This window comes from Onychomys torridus, chromosome 15 (genome assembly GCF_903995425.1).
Source record: "Onychomys torridus chromosome 15, mOncTor1.1, whole genome shotgun sequence".
Lineage (NCBI taxonomy): Eukaryota > Metazoa > Chordata > Mammalia > Rodentia > Cricetidae > Onychomys > Onychomys torridus.
In genome coordinates, this window is record NC_050457.1 from 48,742,723 (window position 1) to 48,768,552 (window position 25,830).

At 40.5% G+C, this 25,830-nt stretch overlaps 1 pseudogene; it reads left to right on the forward strand.

Moving 5' to 3' along the window:
- Positions 1-1,459: 1,459 nt before the first annotated feature.
- Positions 1,460-25,830, forward strand: part of LOC118596181 — a 27,025-nt pseudogene continuing 2,654 nt past the window's right edge.

A 25,830-nucleotide genomic window follows, 5' to 3' on the forward strand; every position in this document is an offset into this window, starting at 1 on the left:
CTCTAGAAAGTGGAAGATGTGACTTCTAGGCCTTGATTTTTACTTGTCCTCTGTGCATGTAGTCTCAACGAAGTCAGTGCAGTCACTTCAACTTCTCTATTCATGGAAAGAAGAGCCACCTTCTTCCATGTACCTTGTCACCTTCTTACATAAATCCTTTAATGGAGGTAGTCACTTGCACATGGTGGGCTATGCTTTGGTTCTTTCCTGTTAAACTCATTTAAAAATTTTCCATTCCCCCTTTTTATTCCAAACAATTTTTCTCACATGATATATCCTGATTGCAGTTTTTCCTCCTCCTCTCCTCCCAATAGCTCCCCACCTGCCTCAGTCTCTCTGAGTTCATGTTTTCTTTTCTCATGTTGATTTAGAGGTCCTTATTTTCTCGATGTGTCCCAAACCTTCTTGCTCCTTTGTGGCCTGCTATTTCTCTGGGATTCCTAATCCCCAAAGGGAGAGAATTGATGGAGACATCCCAGTTGGTGTTGAGGGTTTGAAGATCTCTCACACTCTGCATAAAATCTGGCTATGGGTCTCTATATTTGTTCCCATCTACTGCAGCAGGAAGCTCCTGGGATTATGATTGAACAAGGCCCTTATCTAGGAGTATTGCAAAATGCTGATAGAAGTCATTTCATTGCTACATTTTTTGTTTTGTTATTTTTTAGACCGATACCATTTGGTTTTTCCCTAGGGCCCTGGGCTATTTAGTCCCAGGTTCTTGATTACCCATTCAGTGTTTGGTATGTTTCATCTCTTGGAATGGGCTTAAAGTCAAATCAGTTAGTGGTTGGTTACTCCTACAAGCTTTCTGCTCCCATTGGCCTAGCACATCTTGCAGGCAGGACACCACTATAGATCACTGGTTTTATGACTGTCTTGGTGTTTATGTTTATATTTTGGTAGCTTGCAGAGTATGTTTCTATACCAAAGATGCTAGAATCTCAACTGTATAGAGACAGCAGCTCATGTTTTTCAATGTTCAAGGCTCTATGGATGTGTTGTTTTTAGCAATAGAGCCTTGTTGTCAGTTTGTGGAGAGTAACCTATAGTTTTGGTAACTGCATGGGTTGTTTGGGGAATTTCTGTGGGACCACTTTGTCCAACATCTCGATTAGATTGACTCAGTTATGGTACTGCAAGCTCATTTGGTGGCGAGAGATGGTCAGTAGGGACTCTGTCTCCCACATCATTTGGCAATTTTACTGAAATCACCTTCATATATGTATACATTTTAGCAAGTGTCTATTATGATAGGTTTCCATTCTACCTCTAAAATGTCCATTTATTTTATCTGTATCTCCCTGTATTCCCTCCCTCATCAGTCTCCTCCCACCCCATTTGATACCCCCATCCCAGACCCTCACTTCCACCAATAACTCTCTAGTCTTTTTCCTTTCTTAATGAGCTCTTCCCTTTCTCACTGGTCCCTTACTCTACACCTAACCTCTGTGGTTCTATGACTTGTGGCTTGGTTACCCTTGACTTAACAGCTAATGGCCAGAGGTAAGTTGAAAATTTTTCAGTGGCTAGGTAATACAGATGAGCCTGAGGCTTTTAGCCTTTGACTGCAGAACCTTCTTTGTCTTCCACATGGATGACAAGTACAGATTTGTTTCTTAGTTAATTTCATTGGTCCCACTCATCTCTGTCCTAGAAAATTCCACTTAATACTCAAGATGGTGCTCACAGCACCATGATTCTTTTTGAAATATGTCTCACTCAAAGACTTAAAGGTCACATATCTTTTGCCAGATTTTTGAAAGAAGTCAAATTGCACCTTAGTCTAACATGGTTATTTATTTACATTTTTGACATATGTATTGTATTTTCTTTTCTAGCTTGATCTCTTGAGGTGTGGTTCAAATTACAGGTAAAATACAGTCAAATTGATGAGAATAGAAACTTCTTGAGAATTTTTATAATTGATTTACTTTTTAAAGGGATTACCAGTCTACTAGAGGTATTTTGCAATTATTATATAAAATATGTAAAAAAAATGGAATTTAGGTGATAAATATGAATTATGCAATGGATTGATCTATATTCCATTGTTATAACAGAGTAACTCAATTTAGGTGAGTTTAAAATGAAAAGAAGCTTATTTGGTTTACTGTTGTAGAATCTCAAGCTCCTGGTGTCAACAATCACTCAGGTTGATTGAAAGCATCACAATAATAAGAAAATAATGGCTAATGAATTTGTGACTTGAAAAGCCATAAGAAAAGAAACAATAGGTTTATTGTCTCTCACAGAAGTTAACTCAAAGTCTAATGAGGCCTATTTTAACCATTTATGGGGTAAGGGTTTCTAATAACCTTCCACAAAGGTGTCCTCCTAAAGATCCCACTACATCTACACAGCCATATTGGGCACCAACTCTCTGACAGGTGAACATTTGAAGACAAATGAACAGAGAGCCAAAAGCATGTATATATCAATATATGTCAATATATTTGTGGGTGCTAAGGGAAAACAGACTCACATATACAGGAAAAGGTAAATCCAGTTGCAGAATCCTTCTGTTTTACCAATGGGTGAATTGAACAAGCCCACTAGTCTCTGGCCACACCAGAGAGGAAAGTACACACCCCTGCTCAGTTTTCAAGAGTCACATACTCAGAAAAACCATGCCTTTATCAGGCCAGATACCCCAAGGTCATTAGCAGTGTGAATTCCTACAACAGACAAACCACAGCTCTTGTGACTTGGTGTGGAGTTTTAAAGTGAGCACAGATAAGAGTGCCTCTAGGCTCTCATCTTGTGGATCTTTTGATGTACGATGACATGGTGCACTTGTGCATGTTGCAAGGTTGCTTATTTGCTAAGTGTTGATGTGAAAGGGTCCCTGGAAAAGTGCTGTAGATAAGAGTCACCAGTAGGATGACTGAAGTTGAGGACAGTCTTCAGTGTCAGTTTGAGCAGTAGGAGTTGTAAATTATTATTATTATTATTATTATTATTATTATTATTATTATTATTATTATGTGTTTTAATTTTATACATCAGCCATGGGTTCCCCTGTCCTCCCCCCTCCAGGACCAAGACACCCCTGGGGATTCATTTAAACCTGGTGGATTCAGTAGGGCAGGTCCTGTCCCCTCCTTTCAGGCTGAGCATGTGTCCCTGCGTAAGCCCAAGGTTTTGAACAGCCAGCTCATGCACTAAGGACAGGTCCAGGTCCCACAGCCTGGGTGCCTCCCAAACAGTTCAAGCTATTCAATTGTCTCACTTATCCAGAGGGCCTGATCTAGTTGGGGCTCTACAGCCGTTGATTCATAATTCATGTGCTTCCATTTGGTTGGCTATTTGTCCCTGTGCTTTTTCCAATCTTGGTCTCAACAACTCCACAGTCTTACAGTCCCTCCTTTTTCTCGACAATTGGAAACCTGGAGCTCCACCTGGGGCCTGGCTGAGGATCTCTGCACCCACTTCCATCAGTTATTGGATGAGAGTTCCAAGACAACTGTTAGGGTGTTTAGTCATCTGATCACAAGACTAGGTCAGATCAGGCTTTCTCTCGACCATTGCCAGCAGTATACAGAGGATATATCATTGTGGATTTCTGGGGACCTCTCGAGCACTCTGCCTATTCCTGTTCTCATGTGGTATTCATTTATCATGGTCTGTTATTCCTCATTCTCCCTTTCTGTTCTTGATCCAGCTGGGATCTCCTGGTCCCCTAAGCTTTCTTTCCCTCAAATCTTGCCCTTCATTTCTCCCATTGTTATCCAGGTTGTTCATGTAGATCTCATCCATTTCTCTGTCATTGGGTGATCCCTGGGTCTTTCCTAGGGTCCTGTTTTCTAGGTAGCCTCCCTGGAGTTGTGTAGCAGTCTAGTCATCTTTTTTTTTTTTTTTTTTTACATCTAGTATCCTCCTATGAGTGAGTACATACCATGTTTGTCCTTCTGAGTCTGGGTTACCTCACTCAGGATGATTTTTTCTAGATCCATTTGCCTGCAAACCTCATGATGTCATTGTTTTTCTCTGTTGAGTAGTACTCCATTGTGTATATGTACCATATTTTCTTTATCCATTCTTCAGTTGAAGGGCATCTAGGTTGTTTCCGGGTTCTGGCTATTACAAACAATGCTGATATGAACATAGCTGAACAAATGCCCTTGTGGTATGATTGAGCATTCCTTGGGTATATACAGCTGGGTCTTGGGGGAGATGGATTCCCAATTTTCTAAGGAAGTGCCATATTGATTTCCAAAGTGGCTCTACAAGCTTGCATTCCCACCAGCAGTGGAGGAGAGTTCACCTTGCTCCACATCCTCTCCAACATAAGCTGTCTTCTGTGTTTTTGATCTTAGCCACTCTGACAGGTGTAAGGTGGTATCTCAGAGTTGTTTTGATTTGCATTTCCTGGATAATTAGGGATGTTGAGCAATTCCTTAAATGTCTTTCAGCCATTTGAATTTCCTCTGTGGAGAATTCTCTGTTTAGTTCTCTAGCCCATTTCTTAATTGGACTGTTGGGCATTTTGATGTCTAATATCTTGACTTCTTTATATATTCTGGATATCAGCCCTCTGTCAGATGTGGGGTTGGTGACGACCTTTACCCATTCTGGAGGCTGTTGCTTTGTCTTGTTGACCATGTCCTTTGCTCTACAAAAGCTTCTCAGTTTCAACAGTTCCCATTGATTGATTGTTTCTCTCAGTGTCTGTGCTACTGGTGTTATATTTAGAAAGTGATCTCTGGTGCCAATGCGTTCAAGACTACTTCCTACTTTCTCTTCTGTGAGGTTCAGAGTAACTGGATTTATGTTGAGGACTTTGATCCACTTGGACTTAAGTTTTGTGCATGGTGACAGATATGGATCTATTTGCAGCCTTCTATACATTGACATCCAGTTATGCCATCACAATTTGTTGAAGATGCTTTCTTTTTTCCATTGTACATTTTTGGCTTCTTTGTCAAAAATTATATGTTCATAGGTGTGCAGGTTAATGTCAGGGACTTCAATTTGACTCCATTGGTCCACATATCGGTTTTTATGCCAGTACCACGCCGTTTTTATTATGGTAGCTCTAAAGTAGAGCTTGAGGTCGGTGATTGTGATGCCTCCAGAGGTTGTTTTATTGCACAGGATTCTTTTGGCTATCCTGGATTTTTTGTTTTTCCTTATGAAGTTGAGTATTATTCTTTCCAGAGCTGTGAAGAATTGTGTTGATAATTTGATGGGGATTGTGTTGAATTTGTAGATTACTTTTTGTAAGATCGCCATTTTTACTATGTTAATCCTGCCTGTCCATGAGCATGGGAGATCTTTCCATTTTCTGACATCTTCAACTTCTTTTTTCAGGGACTTAAAGTTCTTGTCATATAGGTCCTTCATATGCTTAGTTAGAGTAACCCCAAGGTATTTTATATCATTATATTGTAAAGGGTGATGTATCTCTGATTTCCATCTCTGCCTGTTTGTCTATTGTATATAGGAGTGCTACTGATTTTTTTGAGTTGATCTTGTATCCTGCAATGTTGCTGAAGGTTTTTATTAGCTGTATCAGTTCCTTGGTTGAATTTTTGGGGTCATTCATGTATACTACCATGTCATCTGGAAATAGGGAGAGCTTGACTTCTTCCTTTCCAATTTGTATCCCCTTAATCTCTTTTTGTTGTCTTATAGGTCTGGTTAGAACTTCAAGTACTATATTGAATATGTATGGGGAGAGGGCATAGCCTTTCCTTGTTCCTGATTTTAGTGGTATTGCTTTGAGTTTCTCTCTATTTAATTTGATGTTGGCTGTTGGCTTGCTGTAGATTGCCTTTATTATGTTTAGGTATGTTCCCTGTATTCTTGATCGCTCCAAGACCTTTATCATGAAGGGGTGTTGGATTTTATCAAATGTCTTTTCTGCATCTAGTGAGATGATCATGTGGTTTTTTTCTTTTAGTTTGTTTACATGGTGTATACATTGACAGACTTTCATATGTTGAACCACCCTTGCATCCCTGGGATGAAGGCTACTTTATCATGGTGGATAATTGTTTTGATGTGTTCTTGGAGTCTGTTCGCCAAAACTTTATTGAGTAATTTTGCATCAATGTTCATGAGGGAGATTGGTCGGTAGTTCTCTTTCTTTGTTGCATCTTTGTTTGGTTTAGGAATCACGGTAATTGTAGCCTCATAGAAGGAGTTTGGTAATATACCTTCTGCTTCTATTGTGTGGAACAATTTAAAGAGTATTGGTATTAAGTCTTCTTTGAAGGTCTAGTAGAATTCTGCAGTGAAACCATATGGTCCAAGGCTTTTTGTGGTTGGGAGACTTTAATGACTGAATCTATTTCCTTAGGGGTTATTGGACTATTTAAATAGTTTATCTGGTCTTGATTTAACTTAGGTATGTGGTACCTATCCAGAAAATTATCCATTTCTTTTAGATTTTCCAGTTTTGTGGAGTAGAGGTTTTTGAAGTATGACCTGATCATTTTCTGGATTTCCTCGTTGTCTGTTGTTATGTCCCCCTTTTCATTTCTGATTTTGTTAATTTGGATGTTCTCTCTGTGTCTTTTGGTTAGTTTGGATAAGGGCTTTTCTATCTTGTTGATCTTCTCAGAGAACCAACTCTATGTTTCATTAATCCTTTGTATTGTTCTCTTTATTTCTATTTTATTGATTTTGGCTCTCAATTCGATAATTTCCTGGTGTCTGTTCCTCCTGGGAGACTTTGCTTCTTCCTGTCCAAGGGTTTTCAGCTGTCAAGTCACTAGTGTGAGATTTCTCCAGCTTCTTTATGTGGGCATTCAGTGCTATGAATTTCTCTCTTAGCACTGCTTTCATAGTATCCCATAAGTTTTGGTATGTGGTATATTCATTGATCTCTAGGAAGTCTTTAATTTCTGTCTTTATTTCTTCCTAAATCCATTATTGATTCAGTTGAGCATTATTCAGTTTCTATGAGATCGTAGGATTTCTGTAGTTTTTTTCTGTTGTTGAAATATAACTTTAAACCATGGTGGTCTGATAGAATATAGGAGGTTATTCCAAATGTTTTGTATCTGTTGAGTTTTGCTTTGTGGCCAAGTATGTGGTCGATTTTGGGGAAGGTTCCATGGGGTGCTGAGAAGAAGGTATATTGTTTTTTCTTTGAGTGTAATGATCTGTAGATATCGATTAAGTCCATTTGAGCCATAACATCAGTTAAGTCCATTATGTCTCTGTTAAGTTTCAATTTGGCCAATCTGTCCAGAGGTGAAAGTGGGTTGTTGAAGTCTCCCACTATTAATGTGTGTGGTTTTATATGTGATTTAAGCTTTAGTAATGTTTCTTTTACATATATGAGTGACCTTGTGTTTGGGGCATAAATGTTCAGAATTGTTACTTCATCTTGGTGGATCTTTCATGTGATGAATAGTATGTAATATCCTTCATCATCTTTTTTGATTAATTTTAGTTTGAAGTCTATTTTGCTGGATATTAGGGTGGTTACACCACTTGCTTCTTAAGACCATTTGATTCAAAGTATTTTGCCAGCCTTTTATTCTTAGGAGGTGTCTGTCTTTGAATTTGAGGTGTGTTTCTTGTATGGAGCAGAAAGACGGGTCCTGTTTTTGTATCCATTCTGTTAGTCTGTGTCTTTGTATAGGTGAATTAAGTCCACTGATATTAAGGGATATTAAGGACCAGTGATTGTTCGTTCCTGTTGTTATTTTCATTTTTTGGTGGTAGTCTGTGTTTACTTCTCTTCTTTGGGGTTTACTGCTGTGGTGGTGTTATCTATTGCCTCTGTTTTCATGGGTGTATCTGCCATCCTTAGGTTGGAATTTTCCTTCTAGTGCTTTCTGTAGGGCTGGGTTTGTGGATAAGTATTGTTTAAATCTGGTTTTGTCTTAGAAGGTCTTATTCACTCCATCTATGATGATTGAAAGTTTTGCTGGGTATATTAGTCTAGGCTGGCATCCATGGTCTCTTAGTGTCTGCATTATATCTGTCCAGGTCCTTCTGGCTTTCAAAGTCTCCATTGAGAAATCAGGTGTTATTCTGATGGGTTTGCCTTTATAAGTCACTTGGCCTTTTTCCTTTGCTGCCCTTAATATTCTTTCTTTATTCTGTACGTTTAGTTGTTTAGTTATTATGTGGCGAGGGGACTTTTTTAGGGGATCTAGTCTGTTTGGTGTTCTATAGGCTTCTTGTATCTTCATAGGCATTTCCTTCTTTAAGTTGGGAAAGTTTTCTTCTATGATCTTGTTAAATATATTTTCTGTGCCTTTGAGTTGGTATTCTTCTCCTTCCTCTATCCCTATTATTCATAGGTTTGGTCTTTTCATTGTGTCCCAAATTTCTTTGACATTTTGGGTCATGACTTTGTTGGTTTTAGTGTTTTCTTTGACTGATGAATCTATTTCTTCTACCGTATCTTCAACACCAGAAATCCTCTCTTCCATCTGTTGCATTCTGTTGGTTATACTTGCCTCTGAAGTTCATGTTTGTTTACTCAGATTTTCTATTTCCAGCATTCCTTCTGCTAGTGTCTTCTTTATTTTTTCTATTTCCCTCTTCAGGTCTTGGACTGTCTCCCTTGCTTTTTCATGATTTTCTTTCAAGGACTTATTGTTTTCTTCTGCTTTTATTGTCCTTTTCTCTAGTTTGTTTATAGTGTTCTTCCCATTTTTTCTTTATCTGTTCCTCTACTTTATTTTTTATTTCTTCTATATAAGGCTCTAGCCTCTTCATGATGTTACTTATAAGGTTGTTTTCTTCTTCTTCTTCCATTCTGTGATGTTCAGGTCTAGCTGTTGGAGAAGGGCTAGGTTCTGGTGATGCTGTATTGCTCTTTATTTTGTTGTATGTACTTCTGCCTTGATGACTGCCCATCTCCTTGTGGGTTCACTCTTGGTCTTATCAGTGTACTTGGTCCAGACAGAGCTGACAGATTTAGGGAGCCTCTCTCTGGTCCAGATTGAAGCTCTGGGCCAGATGGGAACTCTGGTCCAGATGAGAGTGCTGGCCGGATAGGAGCTGGAGGGCTGGACTGTGAGTCTCAGGACGTCCCTGGGGTCTCCTTATTTTGTCCAGATGGGAGCTCCTCTTGTCCAGATGGAAGTTCCTCTGGTCTCTGGTCCAGATGGGAGTTCTGGGGCAGAATGGAAGCTTGGGCCTGGTCTCTGATTCTCAGGAAGTGGTTGGGGTCTCTGGCAAATGGGTGTGGGGGCAGTGTGTGGAGACTGCAGGGTCTGCCTGCAGTCTTGGAAAAGGGGAGCCTTCCTGCAAGGCCTGACAATTGGCCGGAAACTGGGGCCAAGTTGGGCAGGTCCTCCCAGGATAGCCTGTGTCCAGCAGTGGGACCCAGGGCAATTGCCTCTCTGGCTATAACCCCAGGCATTCACCTGTGGTCCAGATGGGAGCTGGGGGTTGGTCTCTGAGTCTCAGGAAGTGTCTGGGTTCTAGGGCAAATGGGTGTGATGGCAGGGTGTGCAGACTGCAGTGTCTGCCTGCAGTCTTAGAAAAGGGGAGCCTTTATGCAGGGTCCACAGATTGGCCGTAAACTGGGGCCAAGTTGGGCAGGTCCTCCTGGGATGGCCTGTGTCTAGCAGTGGGACCCAGGGGCAGTGGCCTCTCTTGCTATAACCCCAGGCACTCACCTCTGGTCCAGATGGGAGTTCTGGGGTGGACAGGCGGAGTTGTAAGTTCTAACCATAAGCTTCCAATCACACTTCTTCCCATCAGAAAGTTAAGTTAGTATATAAAGTAAGAAGCTTTGCTATCAACTTTTTAGAAAACATAAATGGCAATATCTTTTGTTCTGGGTTGCCCCTTTCTCCATAGCACTATTTCATGACACATGTATCTATTTTGATGACTTTTTATATGCTCTCATTGCCTTCTTTCTAATTTCATCACCAAAAAGGGAATCACACACACACTTAAGTTTAGGTTTCATATATAAGAGAAAAAAATCTGTGGGTTTTATATTTATTTTTGTAATTGCTTAGTTTCTAGGCAGCAACTTTGAATCATGATCTCCTTCTTCCAATATTATCATTGGAAAGTTCCCTTTATGGGATAAAATATTCAAGCCAAGATATGTAGGATTAAAAGAAATTGTGGGAGGCCAGCCTCCACCTTTTAAAGGGTTCCTATGAGGATGAGAGAGGAATAAGAAACACAGGATAGATTCTGGAGGACATGGATCAAAAGACAACAGCCCCTTCTACTTCTTCAAATGCTCGTTTTATAACAATGCCAAGGGGCAAGGAAAAAGACCTCCCCCTTGCCATCAAAGCACACTTCACAGTTAAGTGCAGACACTTCCAAACACCTGGTAACCTCACTCACTCATGGTCTGATCATTCTCTTATGCAGCCCTGCTGGGTATAGAGCAAGCCTAGATCCCACTAGGAAACTTCTGTGGGTCTCCAAAAATCCCCCTTCTTAATATTTTAAAGGGTCCCTCAGACTCTTCAGGTAGACCTGCCATAGGTCATTCTTCTTCCCTAGTTAGCCTTACCCTTTCTTGAGATACACTTTCCATCAAGCATACTCTGTCTTAGATTGGAAGCTAGCAAGAAGAATGTTACCTGTCCCTGACTACTAGCCTCTGGCAGGGGGAAGTGCAGAGCTTAACTCAGCTCTGAATAGGGTCTCTACTAAGAACTTGCAAATAGTTGAAAAAAAAACCACAGTAATTCCTAGGGCTGCCAACCTCCCAACCCCAGTAAAAAAATTGAGGATGGAGCTGGGCGGTGGTGGTGCACGCCTTTAATCCCAGCAGTCGGGAAGCAAAGCCAGGCGGGTCTCCTTGAGTTTGAGGAAAGGTGCAAAGCTACACAGAGAAACCCTGTCTCAAAAAAAAAAAAAAAAAACAAAACAAAAAAAAAAAAAAAAAAAAACAAAAACAAAAAAAACCCAAAAAACAAAAACAAAAACAAAAAACAACAAAAAAAAATAAAAAATTGAGAATGACTAAGAGGGATATCCTTTTTGAATGGGTCTATAATGTCTATAACAGCCTTAATTTTGCCAAGTCCATTTTTTACATCAATAAACTCTTGATGCAAATGCATTAAATAAATCAATAAACCAGTGATGTAACTGCATCAGACTTAAAGACTCCCTTACCTTCATCAAATCATGGTTCATTATTAATACCAGGTTAACATAATTCTTGTCTGAATATTATTATACATATTTACAACTAGCATAAATGTTTATAATTCAATTAAATATACATATTTACAATTCAAACTTACATTCAAAAGCAAACTCTCTACAGGACTACTTTGTAAACTTTAGCAAACATCTTAAAGAAATGTCTTAACAGAGCTATTTATAATTTCTTCAAACAAGACAGAGGGTACACGAATCGTGATTACCATAGTTACCACAGTGAACTCAAAACTGTTTCATTTCTGAGGTTGCAAAAGCTCAGAAAAATCAGTCCTAATCATAGTCTTAAAGTTCTCCTCAAAGTTTGAAACCAGAGCCTAATTCGTTAGTGACACTAAAGTCTTCAGATACATTCTCTTGACCCCAGGGCAGGGCAGAAGGTCTCCCCTTTGCCATCAAAGCACACTGCCCAGGCAAGTGTTGATCCTTCCGAACACCTGGTAACCATACTTGTGGTCCAGTCATTCCCTTATGTAGCCCTGCTGCCAGAGCAAGCTCAGATCTCACCAGGAAACCTCTCTGGGTCTCCACAAGAAATGACTCTAACACTGATAATTATACAAGCTGTAATCATGCAACAACTTACACAGATTGGCACGAGAACAAGATTCTCAACAATAACAAAAATCATAATGTCAACTAAACAGCATTATCCTCCTGCCCATGGAGACTGATACTCTGAGATCCACTATAATCATTAATAAGACAGAAGAAAATAAGCCAGCACTGATGATGAATGGGAATAGACCCTTAGAAGAAATGTAATGGAAGAAGAAATAGTTTGTGAAGCAGAGCTCTATCTATATCAGAACGACAAAAGCTGAAGATTTTGAACAACAGCTGTAATTCACATGGAAAGGTGCAGCATTATCACCTGGAATATCCTCCCCTGACTCTGATAAGCAAATATCATTAAGAAGAAAATAAATATCTCTGAATAAGGAGAGGAATGGAAAATGAATTCCTATGTGCCTATTTATTGTTAATTTAAATATTTTATTTTATGAAAAGCAATATGTTTTACATATTAAGTAACACTATAAGTTGTATAGCATTAAATATGAGGGAAAGTAATTCAAGCCACAGAGCCTCTTCCCATAAAATATATTAAAAATGATTTTATTCTAAGTGAGTAAATGTTTTATTTAGTCCAGCCTACTGGCCTCAAAATCATAAGCCTATGACAAGGCTTGAACTCCTGATACTTCTGTCTCCATTTCCAGAGTGTTGGATTATATGTTTGTATTTGTCTTGCTGTGAAATACTTTCATTGAGTATATCAGTCTTCCAAATAGTATGAAAAAGCTCCTCAAAATATTTGCTGTTATTTTTTACAGGTCTAACCATCACATCAATATAATGATCTTTGAATACTATGCGGACTTATGCAGTCACTTATTAAGCAGAAAAAACATCCTGGACTCTTTAAGGAATAGGAGTTTTGACTTACTATTTTTGGATGCATCAGATCCCTGTGTTTTCCTGATTGCTGAGAAACTTGGGAAACAATTTGTGGCCTTTCTTCCCATGCTATTTGGCATTATAGACTATGGGCTACCAAGGCCCTTGTCTTTTGTTCCAGGATTTGGTTCCAGTTTAACTGACCAGATGTACTTCTGGGCCAGAGTGAAGAACTTCCTGATGTTCTTTGATTCATCTGTGAAGCAAAGAGAAATATTTTCTCTATATGATGGCATCATTCAGGAGCATTTTGGAGAAGGCTCTCGGCCAAGTTTTATCTGACCTTCCATGGAAAGCAGAATTGTGGTTTGTCAATTCTGACTTTGCCTTTGGTTTTGCTCATCCCATGTTTCCCAACATGGTCTATGTGGGAGGCTTAATGGATAAACCTGTTACACCATTACCTCCAGTGAGTAAAACCTTAGCCCTCAGTTTATCTTTCATTCAGAGCCCTGCAGTGCTTAGATGATGTCTTTGTTGGGTTTCTATTGCTGTAAAGAAACTCTATGACCACAACAACACTGATAAAGAAAAACATTTAATTTGGGTGGTTTCTAGTTTCAGAAGCTTAGTCCATTATTATCATGCTGGGAAACATGGTGCCATGTAGGAAGACATGATTGATGTTGGAGAAGGAGCTCAGAATTCTACATCTTGATTCACAGGCAACTTAGACATCAGGCATAGTTGAGCATAGGAGACCTCAAAGCACACCCCTACAGTGACACACTTCCTTCAACAAGGCCACATTCAGTCCTACAAGGCCATACCTCCTAATGGTGACACTCATTTTGGGGGCCATTTTATTTCAAACCACCACAGGAGGAAACTGTCACTTGTCAGAGATGTACTGAAAGTAAGTACTCTGAGGTAACAGAAGAGCTCTGAATCTACATTTTTTGGATTGTGATAGCACAGTGTTAGAATACCCCATGCTAAGTTTGAATACCTGGTTAGATGGTACAAAATGTGAGTTTCTTTTGTCTCTGGCAGAAAAACCTCTTTAGTTAGTATTGGTATTTCCAATTGAATATATATATATATATATATATATATTACAGTGAATGTCAATATACTTAGTATGTGTTAAGGAGGAGGGTTCTTCATAATGAAACAGATATTACTTTCAGAAGGCATGTACCTAGACAGAACTTAGCATGAGTGACAAGAAGAACTGCTTCTGTAATTCTGTGTCCCCAGCCTGTTGAGCCCTTGGTACTCCATCCAGCTACTGTAAACCATCAAAGCTACCATGTACTTCCCATTTCTATGCAGGCTCAAAATCACTATCACTGAAAATTTACAAGTATAATGAGCTAAGGATGTTAGATTGCTTGTTCCCTGTCACTGTGGGGTTCCCTCACACATGATGCAAGTATAAACCTTTGGTTTTATACATGGAGGTCAAATTGCTGAAGTGATGAAATGATATTTGTCCTGTGTTCAGATCAAAGCAGAAAGGGCATGGGTTTTTTCTGGCTCTGTTGGGTACCACAGTGCCTATCCTTCCTTGCAATTTATGAGAACAAGTGTTTGGGGAGTCATCAGTGATATATATAAAATATATATACACATCTGTTCTACATTATTCTTTACAAAGATCTTTACATTTGTGTGATGGTTGGACCTGTAAAAAAAATAACAACAAATATTTTGAGGAGCTTTTTCATACTATTTGAAAGACTCTTATATTCAATGATAGGTGTGTGTGTGTATGTGTGTGTGTGTGTGTGTGTGTGTGTGTGTGTGTGTGTGTGTGTTCTATACCCAAGAATATATATATTTCTTGAAGGAGGTTTCAGATATGGGCTTTAGATAGAATTTCCTGAATACCCAAGTGGGTTGAATAGGGGTACAGTATACACATTTATAAATCCAGATGTGATTGCCAGAGACCTCACCTCTGGACAGATGGGTCAGATATTGGCACACAGGGAGATGAAGGGATTATTAAAGAGTAGGAGGAAATGTTCTGAAGTAAATGCATGACAAAAGAGTCTGGAATCTACTTTATTCCAAGACATGTTTTATAAGAATTAAGTGAGAAGCAAATAGACTGTGGTGTTTGCCAATATAAGGAAAATAAGACTTTATATCAAAAGTTTCAAAGAAGTTTAAAGACTATATATATTTGAAACTTTGTGTTTATCAAACATTTCAACTATAAAAACATTACTTAAAATATGTGAAATAGTTAACTTACAGAGGAATATGTTATCTATGCACAAAATATGAAATAAAGAATATGAAGAAAAATGTAAGGAATTTAAAAAAGAAATAAATAATAACTTAAGACTTCAATTCTACAGTTTTAGAATTAGATGACTATCCATACAAATTGTCACATTAAATAATACTATAGACCAAATAGAATTATGAGAAATATATAGATCATGCTTAAAATGTATTTGTAAGTGACTTTATGTGCCTGAGTACTTGCCCTGCATGTGTGTGTGTGTGCATCACATTTCTACAAGTGCCCAGAAGAGGCCAGAAGAGGGCACTGGATCCCCTAGAGCTAGAATTACAGAGAGTTGTGATTGCTCTGTGGGAACTGAAATGTGGTCCTCTGGAAGGAAAACTGAACCATCTCTCCAGTTCTGAGTGTTCATTCCAACAACATCAGTGCATAAATTCTTCTCTAATGCACAAAACAAATTCCTTGGTTGATGTGTTAGCCCACCCTACCCCTCAAACCAACCCCCTGAGATTTGCAAATTCTCAGATTAATGTAAGTATCTCTTACCACAGTGGGGTAGGTAGAAAAATAACTATATGTAAAATCAAAGGGAAAAATCAAGAGGAATATTTGAAAATATTATATACAAAGGGAAAAGAGACAAAACACAATGGAATGATGGAGTGCAATAAAAACAAGACAGAATATAATTCATAGCTCTTATTATATCTATTAATACAGCAAGGTATTTGCAATTGATAATCTAACTCTTAAATATAAGGCACAGATAATGAAGACATGACTAAACAGGATGCTAGCAGAAAGAATGGGCGTAAAAGAATCAGAGTTTGATTATTGAAATAATGAATAGACAAAATTAGAATCAATAAAATCAAAAGAGTAGTATTCTGAAAAAGCAATAGAATTATTAAGAATATAAATAAGAAAGAAAAACAAAATAATTAAGTTCTAAAGTAAAAAATTATCCACTATTATTTAAAACAATAAAAATTATAAGGGAATTATACAAACATGATATATCATCAAATTAGGTGATCTACATGAGTGGACATATTCCTACGCATGTGTGTTAACATAAGTGACTCAAGAAAAAAGTAGAAAATCTTAAAGTTATGGGATTAAATTAGACTGAACAATAATAAAGTCTTTCATTAAGGAAATCTGATATAATATGGATTAACTGGTGAATTAAGTGAAACACTTAAGCATTAATGCCAGTTCCTCTATGATTATTTGTGGTACTTCCACTTCTACAGGAAGGAATACTTCTCCAGCCATTCTATGAATCAATCATTACTATGTAAGCAAAGACAGAAAACAACTCCAGAAGAGAGAACATTATACCACACAGGAAGTGAAGAAATTTTGTATACTGAATTCCTAGCATGAACATAAAATAATACAAATGATGTAAAAAATAGGTAGGAAAGGCCTCAAGTTATTAAAGAAAAATGAATGCCCTTAGCAATTAGATTACTCTGGAGCTTACATTTTAAGCAGTAGAAATCAGTTCTACAAAAAATCTGGTGTATGTATTTGCTTGGAAGAGCTATCCATAAGAACTCAAAGGTATAGCATGAATCATAAAAAGTCTTATTGATAAAGACAAACCTCTAGCCAGGTATTGAGGTGAACACTGAATGATCAGAGAAACAAAAAAATCATCCAACCTCACCTTGCCAATTCCTTAGCTCAACTTGTTTCCGCAGACTGAAAGACTCTGAATCCTCATCCGAATGGATCTCAGCTGAAGTGCTGCTAAAAGCTAAACACTTAAAAAGTCTCTAGTACCTGGTCCTCATGCGTTATATACCTTTTTGCTTCCTGCTATCACTTCCTGGGATTAAAGGCATGTGTTACCATGCGTGGCTTTGAACTCACGCAGATCCAGATGGATCTCTGCCTCTGGAATGCTGGGATTAAATGCATATGCTACCACTGCCTAAACCTATGTTTAATATTGTGGCTGTTCTGTTCTCTGACCCCTAGATAAGTTTATTGGGGTGCACGATATATCAACCGCACAATGTTGAAGAGATGGCTACTATTCAATGCAGTAGCTACCCCCAGACACAGCTATACAGGGAATATAAAAGGAGTGTTATATATAGAACACAAGCAAGCAAGGCATGGGTTTATTTAACAGCTGGTCTTGTTTCATGTCATAGTTGCCTTGGGTTTAACAAACCACTTTTTGCAAATTTCTTTATGCTTCTTCTAGGACTTGGAAGATTTTATCATTAAGTTTGGCGACTCAGGTTTTGTCCTTGTGGCCCTGGGCTCCATAGCAACCCGGCATCAGACCAGAGAATTAATTAAGGAGATGAACAGTGCCTTTGCTCACCTCCCTCAAGGGGTGCTGTGGACATGTAGGCATGATCATTGGCCCAAAGATATCAGTATGGCTCCAAATGTCAAAATCATGGATTGGCTTCCGCAGACTGACCTTCTGGGTAAGCACCTCTAGACCTGTTGCTTTATTTATTTTAATGTGCCTTGGGATTTAATAGGTAACTGATGTCTGAGCACTTGCAGTGCAGAAGAAAAGGCTGCTGATAGGTGAAGATATATGTCCAGCAGGCAGGTAGAACCAGCTAGAGTTCTTGGGAGAATCAGTGTGTTCTCTAGACTGGCCATAGCAACAACTTCCTCATCCTTTTCAACTCAGAAAGATCTTAGTTCCCTAAATAGATATGTAGCCTTGACTTAAGAGTTTTTTTTTTTTTTATAACTTATAAACTGTATGGCTGTGGCAGACTTCTTGCTATGTAGGTCTTGTATCTTTAATTAATCCATTTCTATTAATGTGTAAGTTGCTATGTGGCTTGTGGCTTACTAGTACTTTACATTTTACTTCTCATGGTGGCAGTGGCTGGCAGCATCTCCTGACTCAGCCTTCCGCTTCCCAACATTCTCCTCTCTCCTTATCCTGCCTATACTATACTTCCTGGCTAGCTACTGGACTTAAGAGTATTCATCACTTTCACTCCAAGACAATCTTGACCAATATGTAATCTATAACTACTCCTTTGGCAGATGCCACCATTTGTTGCTGCTTTTCTCACAATGATGTGGGAAATCTTTGGTATTTTTAAACACACAAACATATGAATGTAAGCATGCAGACACATCTTGGTTGTCAGAAAAGGGCTGAAAACTCAGACAGGACATGAATGTTGTGGGGTTGAGGACATAGGGAGATATTTGAGTACCACCACACGTAAGCTCACAGTACGATATGGAGACACTGATTTCTTGAGCAACAGAGAATTCCTTAAAGTCGCCTCCCCTCAAATTATTTGTTTCTGTGTGAATTTATGGATACACTTTTCTACACTATGTGGCTTAATCAGAGATTTGTACCTAAGACTGTGACTCAAAAGAAGCTGGGATATTTTTCACATATATCTCTGTTCAGTAAAATCACAGGCTACACAATAGGAAAAAGACTTGCTTTCCAGGGAAAATGGGTAGATTTTGAGTAAGGTATAGTTTGGGATGGTTTCTTTATGATCATAAGAAAGGTTTGGTTGCTTTCAATATGGAACAACAGTCAAGACTTGTAAATACAGAAGTTTCTAGTCTACCATCCCCTTCTGTAAGCTTCTCAAAATAGGGCAGATAACTCACAGAATATAGACCTCATGTGAGATCAGACATGAAAAGCAAGAGAAGGCCAAGGTTAGACAAGGGAAGAAGAAAGCATCATTGGAGAAGATGAAGATGAGTAGAAGGACATGAAAACTTGTCTGGCTTGTCACTGTCCTTGTAGCTGTCCCAGGGTTCTAGGTCCTAGATAGATTTTGACTGAAGTAAGGCATCTGTCTACAGAGAGAAGGCTGGTTATCACATCCTGGAACATTGCAAATCTCTAAAGCAACATCCACTCTCCCCAGCACACTGGTATATCTTGGGTCTGCTCCTTTATTTGGTATCTGAAACTTGGTTAGTGAAATATTGGGCATCTTTCTCTTTTGCAACAGCTCATCCTAGAATTCGTCTTTTTGTCACCCACGGGGGTATGAATAGCATAATGGAGGCCATCCAGCATGGAGTACCCATGGTGGGCATTCCCTTCTTTGGAGACCAGGCTGAAAACATGGTTGTAGTAGAAGCAAAAAAAATTGGTGTTTCTGTTCAGCTAGAGACACTCAAGGCAGAGATATTTGCACGTACACTGAAAGAAGTCATGGAAGACAAGAGGTATGCAGCTCTCTGGGGTTGGGGTCTCTTAGGCTAAATACAGGCCTAGTATTAATTTACCTATGTAGTCTGGTTATCAATGAAACAATTTCATGGGATGTGTTATAATTCTTGTGTGATACCTTAAAGTCCTGATTTTCCTTTGTTATTAATTCTAATTTTAAGTGATGTATTGAGAATATGCCTCTACCTGGTGTGGTGTGATGATTTCTTTTTCTTTTATTTTTATTTATTTATTTGTGTTTTGCTGGAGCTGAGGACTGAACCCAGGGCCTTGTGCTTGCTAAGCTAAATCCCCAACCCCATGTGATGATTTCTTAAACACACATTATCTTTATGACCTCATATATTTTGGGTACCTATAATAGAATTTGAAGAGGAGGCAGGATAGATCATTGGCATATTCATAAGGTGGATAATCTCCTTGACTCATCATATACCTATAGAATTCCAATGGAACCAGCAGAGGATGGTCTTAGTTACTACTATATTGCTGTGAAAAGGTACCATGACCAAGGGTACATGTAAAATAAAACATTTAATTGGACCTTGCTTACATTTCAGAGGGTTAGTGCATGATCATCTGGGTGTGACTATGGCCACAGGCATGTCACTGGAGCAATAGATTAGAGCTTACATCTTGATCAGCAGGTGGGAGGCAGAAAGATCAAGACTAGGCCTGGTGTAGGCCTTTTGAACCTGGTCAGTGGCAAACGTCCCCCAATAAAGTCACAGTTCTTAATCCTTCCTTAACAGTCCACCAACTGAGAAACAAACACTCAAATATATGTGGCTATGGGAGACATTCTCTCTCAAACTATGGCAAGGACCATTGCATGTCCTATATGGGCTGACCGTCCGTCTTCAGGGTCTTTGTGTTGAACTCACAGAACCATCTCTCCAACGTTATCCTCTCAGGAGAACATGATTTTGGCTATTATTTTTTTCTGTCCTTGAGCTCACTCATCATACACTACTTTCTCTTTAACACTTTGAAATATTTGCAATATCTCTACCATGTGTGTCATTATTTATCAATGGCCTTATGGAGAGCCTGCTCCACGACCACCTCCATGGTAATGCAAGAAAATACACAAAGGCAGCAAAGGCTAGACTTTTTCTATCGGAGGGTATTTAGAAATCAGTTTTTATCTCTCTGGTAAAGTAAGAAAACACACATATATTCTGATGTAAACTTTCTCTTTTACATCATCTTTCAAATGGCCTCTGACTCTTTCTGACTCTGCATTGCTACATATCTCCTCACTGCTACATTCTATACATACAACTACATGTCTGTCTTTACATACATATGGCCATACATCTCTATACACAGTTATATCAGTTTTCACATGTCTACATATCTTTCTTTTATAAACATTGCTCTTCTATATCTCTTTCCCATACAGTTTCATTTTCCTAGTCTCCACATGGCTACAAATCTCTTTGGCACAGTTACATCTACACATTTCTTCTCACTACTCTGTTACGTTTTTTTCACATATTATTACATCATTTTTTCATTCTTTACTCATTCATTTATTTTCTCATCTTACTCTCACACTACTCCTTCTCTGCCCACCTTTGGACAATTATAAGTTACATTTTTCTCTCTGTCCATTCAGCTACAGTCCTCAGGTAGTACATGCCCCTACAGACACACACACTGTCACCCTTACCCTCTGACCAGCTCTCACACTGTTCATTCATATCATTGGCCCCCATTCATTCTCTCACATTACCTAATGCTTCTTGTTCCTCATCTCTCACCCAGCGTCCCACACACTTCACTCACATTCTGCACAACTTCCTCCTCTACATTGCCAGCGTCTTCATCTCTCACTCAGCACACACACACACACACACACACACACACACACACACACACACACACACACACACACACACACACATTCTGCATCAGTTCTCACAGAACTCTACATAGCTGAATCTCTACACTGCCACTACTCTCTTACAGCCAGCCAATCTCTGTAAAATTATACCTTACATTTTCAGGGCCCTACCCATTCTCACAACACAAGGTAACTCACGACCAATGCAGCCTGTAGAGCGCCTTGAGGGGCAAAACTAAAACAAATGGACCTTAATGGCATGATAAACTGTGCCAGGTAAGCCAGACTCTTTTGACAAACAAAATTTTCAAAAATCAATTCAGTCTAGCCATAGGTGCTGTCCTATCAGCCCATGCCGGGAAGTTCAGGAGGAGCCAAAAATTGTTTTAGATGTGAACCCCAGGCCACTTCGCTCGCCGACTGTTCCCACCAACCCCAATCCTGGGACTTCTTCCCCAAACCTCTGATCCCCGCGGCCAGCCCCCAGGGTATGCCCCCGATGAGGCAGGAGATTACTCGGTAGCGATTGCCGCTCCACATATGACAGCGCGGGCCAACCCCTGACTGCCGGTCCAAGGGAAACGGCTTGAGGCCCCGGTCGGGCGGCGGGGGACCCTCTGCAGCGACTCCTCCTCCAGTTCAGGAACCAACAACCCTTTTGCCCCCCTCAGCAACAGGGAACTACATGTCCTCAGGGCAGGTCTAACCCCGAGTTGCTCAAGCTTATCTAGAAGCCACCCCAGGGCAGCGCAGGATTGGACCTCTGTTCCTCCACTCACCGAACTGTAACCCAGAAGAAGGAGGGTAGTCGATAGAAACGGGGCTTTTTGGTCCTCCCCCTACCCGGCATGTTCTTCCTTGTCAATCGGCCGAGCTTCCGGTCGATAAACGGGGCTTCACAATCACCCATCCATAGTCGTGGCTGACTACCAGGAAGAAATAAAAATTTCTAGGTTCAGCTCGTCGAGGCCCAGTCCACTATCCCCATGGGTCAACGAATAGCTTCAGGCCCTACCACTCCCATTAACGGGAATATTCAACATAAAAAATCCGCTCTCGTGGTTCCTTCGATTCCCAGTTTCATTCTGACATATTCTTGGGTACAGCAACTTGACTTGGAAAGCCGAACCCCACTATAAAAACTTCTGTTAGACGGGAAACCTCCTGGCCTTCGGGATTACTGGTGCTGATGCTACCGTTATCTCGAGGAAGACCACTCGGCCTCCGCCGCATGGCCTCTTGGAGCCCACAGCCACCATTAAAAGGGATAGGCAGACACAAAATACCCGTTCGAGCCGAAGGCTGGAGGGGCGGGGTGTTCAAAAATATTACAATGGAAAGGATCCTGAGGAACACAGGACCGTAAAACCTTTGTAAGTTGAGGATTACCGGATCAATCTTGGGGACCTTGAATTATGATCAGATGGGGTCATCATTTTGATTGAGCCCTAATGACAAAGTGGACCCAAATGAGTTAAAAAGGGCTTCTACCAGGAAAAGGTTCTGGGGAGCATGAAACAAGGCCCACACAACCTATTATGGGCAAGCCAAAAATTAGACAGAAAAGGATCTGGGTACGGGTTCTATCGGAACCTTTTTTCCTAAAGACCACTGCTCTCCTGCACTGCCATGTTTTTACCAACGAATAACATGGAAGTCAGATTGACCCGGTGTGGATAAGACCGTCGGTCCTTGCTCAAGAGAAAGTCCAGGGCTGCCCTTCAGTTGTAGCAAGGAACAGTTTAGCCAAGGGCACTCGAACCCTCTTACTCCGCCTTGGAATTTCCCTATTTTTTGTCATCAAAAAAAGGACTGGGAAAATGGAGGTTTATTACAGGATCTTGAGAGAAGTTAACAAAACTATGATGCACAATTGGGGGCGTTGCAACCAGGGCCTACCCTTGCCTTGTAGCCATTCCCCAGAGGACATTGCCAAAATAGTATTGAATTAAGATTGGTTTTTCTCTATTCCCCTTCAATACTGCTGATTGCTTAAAGATTTGCATTTCTCATTCCCCATTATTACTAATCATGATTGGACCAAAAATCCACGCCTTTCAATGGAAGTCCTGCCCCAAGGAATGGCCGAGTTCACCCACCTCTTTGTCAGAAATGATGTGGCCCAGTCCCATTGATCCAATTAGAATGCATTTCCTGAGGCCGAATATTATCCACTATATTGAATGGGGACTTTGTGAATCGCTGCTGAGACCAACGAAAGACCACACTAGTAGCACAGGCTTGTTGACAGGGCCTTACAAGATAGAGGGGTCCACATCGCCCCGGGAAAAAATTTCAAGACACCAATTTTCCTTTTCTGTCCCTAGGGATTCGAACTACACCTAGCTTCTCTATACTCAAAAGATTCAGATCAGGAGGATACTTTGCCTCTTCCTCAATGATTTTCAAAAACTACTTGGGAGATACCAAGGCTGCGGCCTTACCTATAAAAATGACAAAGGGGGACATACGTCCTCTTGAATTGACATCCTCAAAGGAGATTCTGATCCCCTCTCTCCCCCGACACCTCACCGTGGAGCGGGAAAAAGGTACTCAGAATAAAGTATGAGTTGGCACTCACCCAGCAAACATGTCGGGTTTTTCTCTCCTGCCTTACCCCTGCATAGTCTTTTCTACAGAGTTTGTCCACTGGTTTGTTATGGCAAGAGTCTGTGCCCTTACTTTGGGTACACCTCCTGGTTGCTAAAAGAAAAGTTCTTCCTTTGTATCCCCTGTTAGTGTGCCAATTAGTAATATTGGGAATAAAGAACCTCCACTAGATATTTCGGGAAGGAACCTGACGTTACTACTATCCCGTATGATAAAGAAAACCTAGAATGGCTAGCTGCACATCACCCGGAATGGCCTACACTTGTTTGTTCCTATGTGGGGAAATTCGATACCCAGATGCCTAGTGATAAGTTCTTACAGTATTTTTCTTTCACCCCCTTTCTCTTTCTTAAAAATACAAAGCTAAAGCCAGTTCCCAATGCTTGCACAGTATTTATAGATGGGATTCAAAAGAATGGTCAAGCTGCATATGTTTATAACCAGTCAACAAAGAGTTATAAAAAACACCTTTAAAGTCCGCCCAATTGGTGGAGCCTTTACGCCGCTCTAGCTGTGTTTGAAGCATTTGAGGCACGTCCCCTTAACCTGTATTCAGACAGTAGATATGTGGTGGGAGCCCTGCAGGTCCTGGACATGGTGCCAGTAATTCAGCCAAACACCCCAACTTTTGAGATGTTTTCAAAGATTCAGAGATTGATCCGCCAAAGGTCAAAGCCCTTTTTTATTGGGCACATTCGTGCTCACACTGGATTGCCTGGGCCTCTAGCACTAGGGAACGAACTTGTGGATGCTGCTACGCGCTCGCCCCTAGTTCTGCTTATAGAACAAGACCAGATCGCAGCTGCCCGCGAAGCCCACCGATTATACCACTTTAATGCCCAGACCTTGAGACAAAGGTACTCACTCACTAGAGAACATGCTAGAGAAATTGTCAAAAGCTGTGAAAAATGCCTAGTATTGTCAGAGAATCCATGGAAAAATTGAGGGAAAGGCTAGCTCAGAGAAAAAGGGAATTTGAAAATCAGTGTGGATGGTTTGAAGATTGGCTGCAAGGATCCCCCTGGCTTCCCACCCTGTTACCCACCATTTTAGCTCCTTTGATTATTTTTCTTCTCCTCATCACCTTTGGCCCCTGGGCTTTTCAGTGGCTGACTCGATTTATCAAAAGTCAGATTGATTCAACCTTACCACAGCATATTTCAATTCACTATCATAGACTAGACACAGAGGAGAGCGGCCAGGAGCCCCCTCAAAGACTCAGGTTCAGTGTCCTCGGGTCCTAACATCCCTTGGATTCATTAGGACCATGATGAAGATGCCCCACACAGACCCCTCGACTCGGGCAAGGCTGCCCCTGTGTGAGGGAAAGCTCCAGGCATGACTGGAGTGCAGCTGTGACTGCACAGGCTGGGGACATGAGTGCCCTAATATCCCAAGAGCCTGGATTACATGCCCTGTTGCATAATGGTTGTGTGGTAGCAGCCTAACGCTCAGCGCTTATCAATTTCCATTCCCTCTGAAAAAACCGCACGGTCCTCTGAGTCCCGCACCACAGGGACACCTGCAGTGTCTGAATCTGGGGAGACATTGTCTCCCGGACCTCTTTTCTCATTAACATAGAGGGACGGGGCCCCTGTGATCCTCCAGAAGCCATTCCTTCAGACCCCCCCCCCCCCCAGACCTCTTAAAGCTCGATCACAAACGTGGTCCATTTTAAAGAAAAGAGGGGGAATTTGTTGGAGACTGACCCAGGACTGTTTGACCCAGGACTGTTATGTCTTGAGTTTTTCTGCTTCATGGAGTCTTGCAAAAACAGGGCGTCCTTGGCCTAACCACAAAATGTACGTTTAGATAAGCCACCTGGAATAAACTGTAATCAGCCAGCTGCAAGAGCCTGGGACCAAAAACACCCCCACCCTGACCACCGTGACTTCTTCAAAATTTTCCACTCTCCTTTCCCTGCTCCCCCTCCCTGCCTGAAATCTTGCTTATAAATATATTCTGCCAATAAATGAGACCTTGACGCGACTCAGACTGACTCTGTCTTTCTTTATGCGCCTGGTCTCCTTCTCCTCTCGCCCCCATTGGCTTTCAGGTGGTTCCCTCCTCGAGACCCTCGAATAACCTGACCTGCTGGACAGGTCAAGGTTCCACAGCTACTAAAAGGAGAATTTGAAATGGGGATTTTAAAAGAGTAGTAACATTACCATATGGGCCTATATTTCAGCTTAAGACCTGACCCAAAATTGATCATCTTATCTGATAAAGATAGGAGGAACTCAACACAGAGGTACTATGTGAGACTTTTATAATCTTAATTAACCTGTTATTCCCTAAATCTGACCAATAAAAAGATAAAAAAGAAAAACAGCAGTCTTTCACTAGCAAGGAGTGGACCAAGGTAATATATTCCAGTCTCTTAAA